Source organism: Arvicanthis niloticus, chromosome 18 (assembly GCF_011762505.2).
Source record: "Arvicanthis niloticus isolate mArvNil1 chromosome 18, mArvNil1.pat.X, whole genome shotgun sequence".
In the NCBI taxonomy this organism is placed as follows: Eukaryota; Metazoa; Chordata; class Mammalia; order Rodentia; family Muridae; genus Arvicanthis; species Arvicanthis niloticus.
This window is the reverse complement of record NC_047675.1, coordinates 29,794,891-29,803,103: the sequence shown is the minus strand read 5'-3', so window position 1 is coordinate 29,803,103 and position 8,213 is coordinate 29,794,891. Positions and strand designations below refer to the sequence as shown.

Below are 8,213 nucleotides of genomic sequence, written 5' to 3'. Positions count from 1 at the left end.
ATTTCCCGTTGGATTGCCAAGGTAGGGACAAAGGAGAAAAGAAAGAAACTTCTGACCTAATTCATCTACATGTGGGTGATAGGGACGAAATGGAACCATGGAAGGACAGCCATTGATCTAGTGTAAGGATGTCAGAGACCACAGAGAAGGCCAGAGTGGAAGGAGGGCGACACTCTAAGACTGAGGGGGAGAGTTAAAAGGCAGTCTCATTTTGTAAGTGAGAAATAAGATTGTGTTCAATGGATGTCTGTGCTTCCGAGGCTCTTACACACCGCATGTACGAAAGAATATAAAATGATCCTAAAATTTTTGTTGGATATTGCCCACTCTTTTCTGTCTCAGCCTGCCTTCCAATATCTTGAAACCAGTCATGTGTTTGTTTATTTTATGATGGCATGCATTAAAGACAAGCTTGGATTGCACCTGATGTAATCTCCTCGGAAATGTATGATGGGAAAACGAGAGAGTTCATGTAGTGTTCTGTTGTCTCTGATATATCGATTACAGCTTAGATCATGGTTCACATTTTTGGTGAGACATTGAGTACTGCTCCACAGGCTGCTCCATGGCTACCCTGGGGGAAGTTCAACAGTGTCACACAAAGCCTGGGACGTGGCTCTTTCAAGGGAAATTCAATAGCATTAAACAAGATAGATGTAGGTTCTGTACTTGAGGCTTCTGATAGAAAATAGGAAGTGATTCCTGCTATCACAAAGGACTGCAAGGGGAAGGCAGAGGCAGAAACAGAAAATCACCCCAGAGCTCTTATGAGAAATACAAAGTGGTACTAATCTTGAGCTTAACCCCAAACAGTCAGAAACAGGATGACCATAGATGATGCTCATTAGTGAGCAAACCTTAAGTTAGAGTCCTGGTTCTGATGCCAGAAACAAAGTGTCTAGGGCTTATGCACCACAAGCAATGTGGGCATCAGGTGTAAACATTCACTGAAACTTCGTCACGAACCTATTAAAGTTGGGGTAAAAATAATGGCTTTGCTTCACAGAGCCCACATTCTAATGCCTTAAATGTGGCCAGATAGGAGCTGTAGTTCCCATTGTCCCCCGACCCCCATGCCCCACATGGGTTGCAGATGCTCTCAGGAGCAGTGATTTTCAAATGGGGGGGGTGGTTCTTGTTAGAATGCAGACTCCAATTCACAAATTGTAATGGGATACCATTACAGCGGTGCATCTCCTGAGTCCTGGGCCATGCTGCTGTTGCTGGTCATACTGTCTTTTCTACTGGCTCATCTGTTTCAGTGTGTGAGGCTGACATTGTTCTAGTTCTCCTCTACAGTCTGAACTTTGCCATACGTCCACAGCTCTGTGCATCCTCTGAGAAGCTGGCTGGAGGTGAAAACAGCTCTTAAGAGTATAGAGCAGAGTGAGACCGAGTCTTCTGCACATCATAGTCAAGTCTTGGCTCAGAAGCAGACCTTTCTCAAATTCTACCAATCTGTTTTTTTTTTTTTTTTTTTTTTGCTAGATTTGAGAGATAGCTTTAAGTTATATGAAACATTGAACTTGGTCCAATTTGACACTATCATCATCTTACGTTTTCAGGAGCAACCTCGTAGTCCATGCCTTCCTCTATGTATCTCAACAAACAGGACTGTTTGTGTTAGTGTTATTACACGGATGTAAACAAGGATGGCTGTCATTATTCTGGATTACCTCAGCATCTTGGAAGCCACATTCATCCCCAAATTCCCAAGCTCCCAGCTAGATGCTGAGATATAACTTTTAAGCCTTCAGCTGAGGGGGATTGAAGCACATGGTTTCACAGGAATGTGGTCTGCTCTTCACCATCCTGTGAAACCCCTGAGGTCACCTGCATCTGAAAAGAGTGATCTCAGAACTGGAAATCTTTTTAAGATAAGGAGCGTCTCCCCTTTTTCTCTCAGTACACCCTATGGAGCAAAATTGTTCTAGCTCCAGAATTACTATGGGGAGAGAAGCCACATAGTGTATCGGACTATCGGAAGGAGGTTGTGATTGGAAATTAGATATTGATGAACAATGAGGGGGAGAAAAGACGAGCTTTTTTTTTTCTCCTTTTTTTTTTCATTTGGTCAGACACCAGAAACCTCTGCTCACTAAGAGGGACCAGGGGATGAAATTTCATCACAGAGTAAAGGGACCCACATACCCCTGGCAGATGAGTTTCGCAGATGACAAATGCAGTCTAGGGTAAATGCTTTTTGCTCTAAAATATATAATATGAGGACAGTAATTGTTTAATCATCTGGGGCCTTTAAGTATTCAGTTGTTTCGATCTCTTCACTCTAGTACCATTACCTCTACGCTGTCCACCTGTTCCTCAGCCAAATGGGCGTATGACCAAGTTAATGAGGCACTTAGCTAGAGATCACATAGAAAACAGGGGGCACTTAGGCTGCAACAAGGAGGGGAAAATAAACAAACAAGATACTGGGATTTAAAAACTACTATTTTGTGTACATTTTTATTTTCAAAACGTGTGTGTGTGTGTGTGTGTGTACATGTGCACACCCGTGTGCTCATGTGTGTGTGTGTGCACACGCAGGTGTGCGCAAGTGGATCAAAATAACATAATACCAATGGTAGTAGAACACAGATACTATTTTCCTATTTCTCCCATGAATACAGCTGCAGGGCACAAGCATGCTGGAAACCAGAAGACTCTTAATTAAAAGTCTGCAGATCTTTAGCTTTCTCCATCATCAAGTTTTAATAATTGGCATGCGTTGTGCCACCAGTGCAAAGTGGCATGTAACTTCCTATGCTTGTACTTCTTTTAAAGTGTCCCCAACAGTGCCCATTTCAGGTTTTGCTTATATAAATGTGGTTATTGGAGCCTGGATGACAAACCCAGCTTTTTTTTTTCCTCTTTAAGAGACACTCTTAATAAAACCACTAACCGCTTCAGGATGCCTGAGCCGTGTTTAAAAGTCATTTACAGATAAGAAAGCCTCTGTCATCCTAAGGAATAGAATAAATACTGGACACCTTTATTAACTGTCTAGATGCTGGGGAGAGATAATGGCTTTTACCAGAAGTAGACACTTAGTTATCCAGCCCAGGGACACCAGGAGTGATTGGTTGGGGGATGTTTGTATCAGTTTATTTGCAATATCATGAAGATTGTGCTCATTCATTTGTTCCATTATTATATATAAGATTTCAACCTTCATATATACACATATATGTATAGATACATATACATATGGACATGGTTGAAATCTTGTATATAGTATATAGCACATATAGTATATAGACATGTTCTGGGAGTGCATGGGTGACCAAATGACAGCCATAACTGTAACAAAGGCTGCTACCTTCACAGTGATTTTAGTTTAACACTTGAACAAACACTGAACAACCAAGTGAGTAAATCTAAGGTGGCAGCCTGGTAGTTAAGCAATAGTAACTTGGTACTAAAAGATTGTAAAATTGTGTTAGTTGATTGGGTTAATGACTGGGGAGGGTACTGGAGTGGCTTATAATCATTTTTATTTTTTTTAAACTGGCCAAGGATAGCTCTTCACTTTCCTCACTGTCTGAGTGTCTCATGACTTTTTTCTTCTGTCCTCTGGTTTACTCAACAGATAAGCAGGAAAGAGGTGACTGACCCCATGTCACAGTTGCAGACAATGAAGCACAGAGAGGTCAAGTGGAGCCCCATCACTGGTGCATGCTGACATCTCTGATGTCACTCAGCCTTGTGGAGATAGCTTCTGCTTGTATTCACTTTCTTCTGGGACATGCTTCACCTACACAGTCTGGTCAGAGTTAGCTGTGACTAGCCTTTTTAGTGCCCAAACTCTGAATGACTGTAATGAAATATTTTTTTAGCTGCTCTGGCAGCTAGTCCTGCAAGTCTCCACTTCTGAAAGTTAGAGTCTGGCTGTCTCTACAGGATTAAGTATATTCTCTCCCACTAAGGCCAGACAAGGCAATCTTCTGCTACATATGTGCCCGGGGCCTTAGACAAGCCCTTGTATGTTACTTGGGTAGATGCTCTGTCTCTGGGAACTCCCAGCTTTACAGGTTAGTTGATGCTATTGGTCTTCCTGTGAGGTTGCCATCTCCTTGAGTGCCTCCAATCTTTTCCCTAACTCTTTCTTCCACAGGGGTCCTCAACCTCAATCCAATATTTGTCTGTGGGTATCTGCATCTATCTTAATCAGCTGCCGAGTAGAGCCTCTCAGAAGACTGCTATGCTAGGCTCCTGTCTCTGCAGGGTGTCCCAGGCAGACCAGCTAGGGTGGTGAGTGGATCTACCTGGGATGGTTGGTTGGGCAGGGTACCAAGCTGGTTAGTTCTGGGGCCCCTAAAAGTTTAAATAGGGAGGCACTCTCGGGGGTCCGACAAAGGGACTTCAGGGACCATACACACCACTCGCCTCTGCCACCTGTTTCAGGTAGACCAGCTGGGATGGAGGGTGGATCCAACTAACTCACTCAATGGATGAACCAAGCCCAAGCAGATGGGAGCTTCGGAAACCTGGGAAAGTTAATAAGCCACTTACAAGTGCTTACAGGGACAGCTGCTGGCACAGTGCTCCTGAAAAGTCCAGACTTCTAGTGCCTTGGGACCTCAACCTTGTTGACCCTTTGAGCTGGGTCGTTTATCGTGAGTGCTATCTCATGTATTGTGTATTGCAGAATGCTTAGTAATCCTCTCCTCTAAATCTACGAACAGCAATAACAGCAACCCCTCAAAAATGTCTTTAGACATTACTAAACATCCCCCAGGAGCAAAATTACCTGTTTAAGATATCCCTCTAAGTCAATAAATATTCTTGGCAATGTTGGCAGCGGGGCTTTGCTGTCCTCTCTGCTGGTGGTGAAACTCCGGCTAACTGTTACAACATTGGTGGCTGTGAATGTGGAGTTTAGAAATCACATTTGTTCCAAGTCTATGTAAGAGTCTGCCCTATTGCCCAGGGCTTGGCGGGCTGGGGAAGGTTCTTGGACTGGTTTGCTGAGAGCTTTGATCTGTTCCCTCATGCTTTATTGCTTGCCCTTGGCCTGTGCAGCTTATTCTGACAGGCAGAAGTGCCCCGTGCAGAACACGAGTGAAGTGTTGGATTTAAATCCCTTTAGGCACGCCCTATTAATGCTCTTGTGTATCACACTGTGAGCAGATTCATTCATTCTCTAACGTTTGCTGAGCCCTGTCTATGTCCTGGCCAGGATGCTCAGTGCTGGGTACAGAAGGGTGAACAGATGACACCCTGACTCCCGCGGCTCTGGATTTGATTTCGTAGCATGAGGCAAACAAGCACAGCAGCAAAGATCACAGCCATCAACAGCTGCCTCGGATGCCAGCTGTGCACACCGGAGACCCAGAATGAGAGAGACTCCTGGACAAACTGAGGCCTGACGGGTGAACTGAGGCGGGCTGTGGGACTCTGAAGGGAAGAGATATTTCAGGCAGAGGGGACAGCCAGTATGAAAGAGTCTCAGGTGACAAAGAGCTTAGGTCTATTTTAGGAAGGGGAGGGTGTCTTGGGGCTGCATTTGTAGAGATCTTTCCACCATAAGCTAAGTGATGATCATTAGAAGTTCCAGATTCTCATTCCACGTACAGATCTCCAGTATAATGATGCCTCCAGCCTGGGAAAGAAAGAGGATGACCTCATGATGTTCTTTTATCTTTTTCCCCCTCCCTCTGTTCTCCCCCTTCTCTTTTTCTTCCCTTCTTTCTTTTCTTTCTGCATCATCTCATGTATCCTACGATCTTCATCTTGATACGGACTCAAACCTTGAACTTCTCATTCACTTGCCTCCACTTCTTATGTGTTGGATTTCAGGAGTCCATGAGCATGCTTGGTTTATGCAGTGCTGGAGATGGGACTGAGAACTTCATGTCTGATGCATGTGTGCTACACAAATACTATATTCCTAGGGCCTTTTCTGAAGCTAGGTATATGATACTACTCACAACTTTTAAGTCCATGTGTGGTGTGGTCATCTGGAGATGTAGCAGCATCTTCATGTGTGGCTCTGGGACTCTACCCTCCCAGGCTGTGTGTCATTCAAGGATTACCTTTTAACCATAGTGCCTGGGCTTTCAGATGCTAGCTCTGGCTTTTGCCAGTATAAGTGGACATACCTACTCGTGAGTAGGCTCCTCTCACAGTCTCTATTTTATTATATGCATTGCTGTCTCTGTGAGTCAATGCAGTGGGTATGCATTGGCCTGTAGAGGCCTCTTATCTTATGCCCCAACACCAAGTTTTCTTCAGAAACATGGCCTTGATATCATCTCCCCCTTTTAAGTTGCGCTGTTTATGTCCTGGACTGCATACCTCCCCCGTCTGTCTTATAGTTTACATAGAATGCTACCCATTCTGTCATGAGAGATTTCTTTAATATGAACATGTTTTAACTGAGCTAGAATGCTGGTACAAAGATGTAGGAGCAGGGCTCTAGGAGATGGCCCAGCTGGCAAAGTGCTTGTGTGCCATGCAGGTAGAACTGAGTTAGAGTGTCAGCACCAACAGAAAAATCAGGTGTGGTGGCTGAGGTTTATAGTCTCAGTGTTTAAGAGGCTAAGGCAGAAGAGTGTCTGAAGCTAGCCCAGTTCCTGAGCTCCAGATTTAGTGAGAGAATGTCTATAACAAACAAACAAACAAATAAATAAACAAATGAATGAATGAATAAATAAATAGAGATAGACAGTTATGGTGGTACATGTTTTTAATTCCAGTACTTGGGAGGCAGAGGAAGATGGACCTCTGAGTTTGAGACCATCCAGCTCTATATAGTGAGTTCCAGAGCAGCCAAAGATACATACTAGAGAGATTCTGTATCAAAAGTATTAAAATGATGATGATACTGGTAATAATAATAATAATAATAATAATAATGAGAGTAAATGAGGAAGAAATCCAACATCAAACTCTGGTTTCTTCGTGCATCTGTACACACATACACACACATACACACACACATACACACACACACATACACACACACACACACACACACACATACACACACACACACACACACACACACACACACATACACACACATACACACACACATACACACACACATACACACACACACACACACACACACACATACACATACACACACACACACACACACACACACACTGTTTTTTAAGTGAAGGGGCTGCTGAACTTCAGGCAAGTCTATGAGTCTCCTGAGATATATTGTATCTGTGTGTAGTGTGTGGTGTGTATGTGTGTGTGTGTGTGTGTTTCTACATGTGCACACAGCAGTGGTGATTGTGCCTGAGTGCTTCCAAATGGAGACCAGTTCCCAGTTGTCATGCCCAAACATTTTCGTTGCTTTCTGGAACTCAATGGTAAGGTGGCAGTCTCTTAGCCCTGTGTCAGGACTATTTCTCATACCAGTGTAGGTAGCACTTCCACTTGCTTGGTCCTCCTGCTTCTCCAGTAGGATGCATACATGTTCCTATATACATGTTGGTTCAAGTGCAGTCATTGGTTCTGTAATTTCAGACAGGCAGCTTACTCTTCCAGGCCTCTATGTTCTCCTTCCTCCTAGGTAAAGTGAAGATAATACTCCCTCCTCAGGAACATAAGGAATTCGTGAGAGTCAAAGATAAGATGGAGGCCACAGCCTATGCTTGATACTCAGCATGGCGGCAGAATTATGTTCTCCTTCCCTTCCTTCCTGCCATTGCCTCCCCTCCTGCTCTTTCTTCCCTTCCCATCTTTTACTCCTCTTTCCCACCTTCCTGGGTAAATCAGGCCCCAGATCACTTGAGGACATGCATCCTTTGTCTCCATGGGAGAGGCCCCTCTCTCTGCTTCATGTAATTGTCAGCAACAAAGTTGGAAAATACAGACGTCTAAAGCAGCTCTCCGCACCGCAACATCTGCACCAGACAAAACTCAAAAAGCCCTCAATCCCCAGTCATGAATGCACTATAAAAACAATGTGGCAGAAATGAAAATTGTTCCATCATAATATTTCACAGTTCTTTTTGACAAAAGCCAAGCCGCCCTCATGAATACACATTTCCCAGCACCTTATGCATTATGCATCAGCCTATAGCAGGGGACCTGGGAATTGCCAGTCCCTAGTAAAGGGCCTTTGAAAGTGCCTATTTTGTAAACAAATGGAGCCCAGACCCAGCACTTGGGCTCTTTAGGTAATTTAAGACTGACTCCTGCTGCCCAAGTGGGGACAGACTCTTTTGGGGGTTGTAAATGGCAGAAGAATC

At 44.0% G+C, this 8,213-nt stretch overlaps 1 long non-coding RNA gene across 1 annotated transcript in view; it reads left to right on the top strand.

Moving 5' to 3' along the window:
- Positions 1–5,027: 5,027 nt before the first annotated feature.
- The window catches only part of LOC143434893 (uncharacterized), a 63,287-nt gene continuing 60,101 nt past the window's right edge, over positions 5,028–8,213 (top strand). The window contains exon 1 of the long non-coding RNA XR_013104747.1: positions 5,028–5,452. This is a non-coding gene — a long non-coding RNA (uncharacterized LOC143434893). The remainder of the gene's footprint in view (positions 5,453–8,213) is intronic.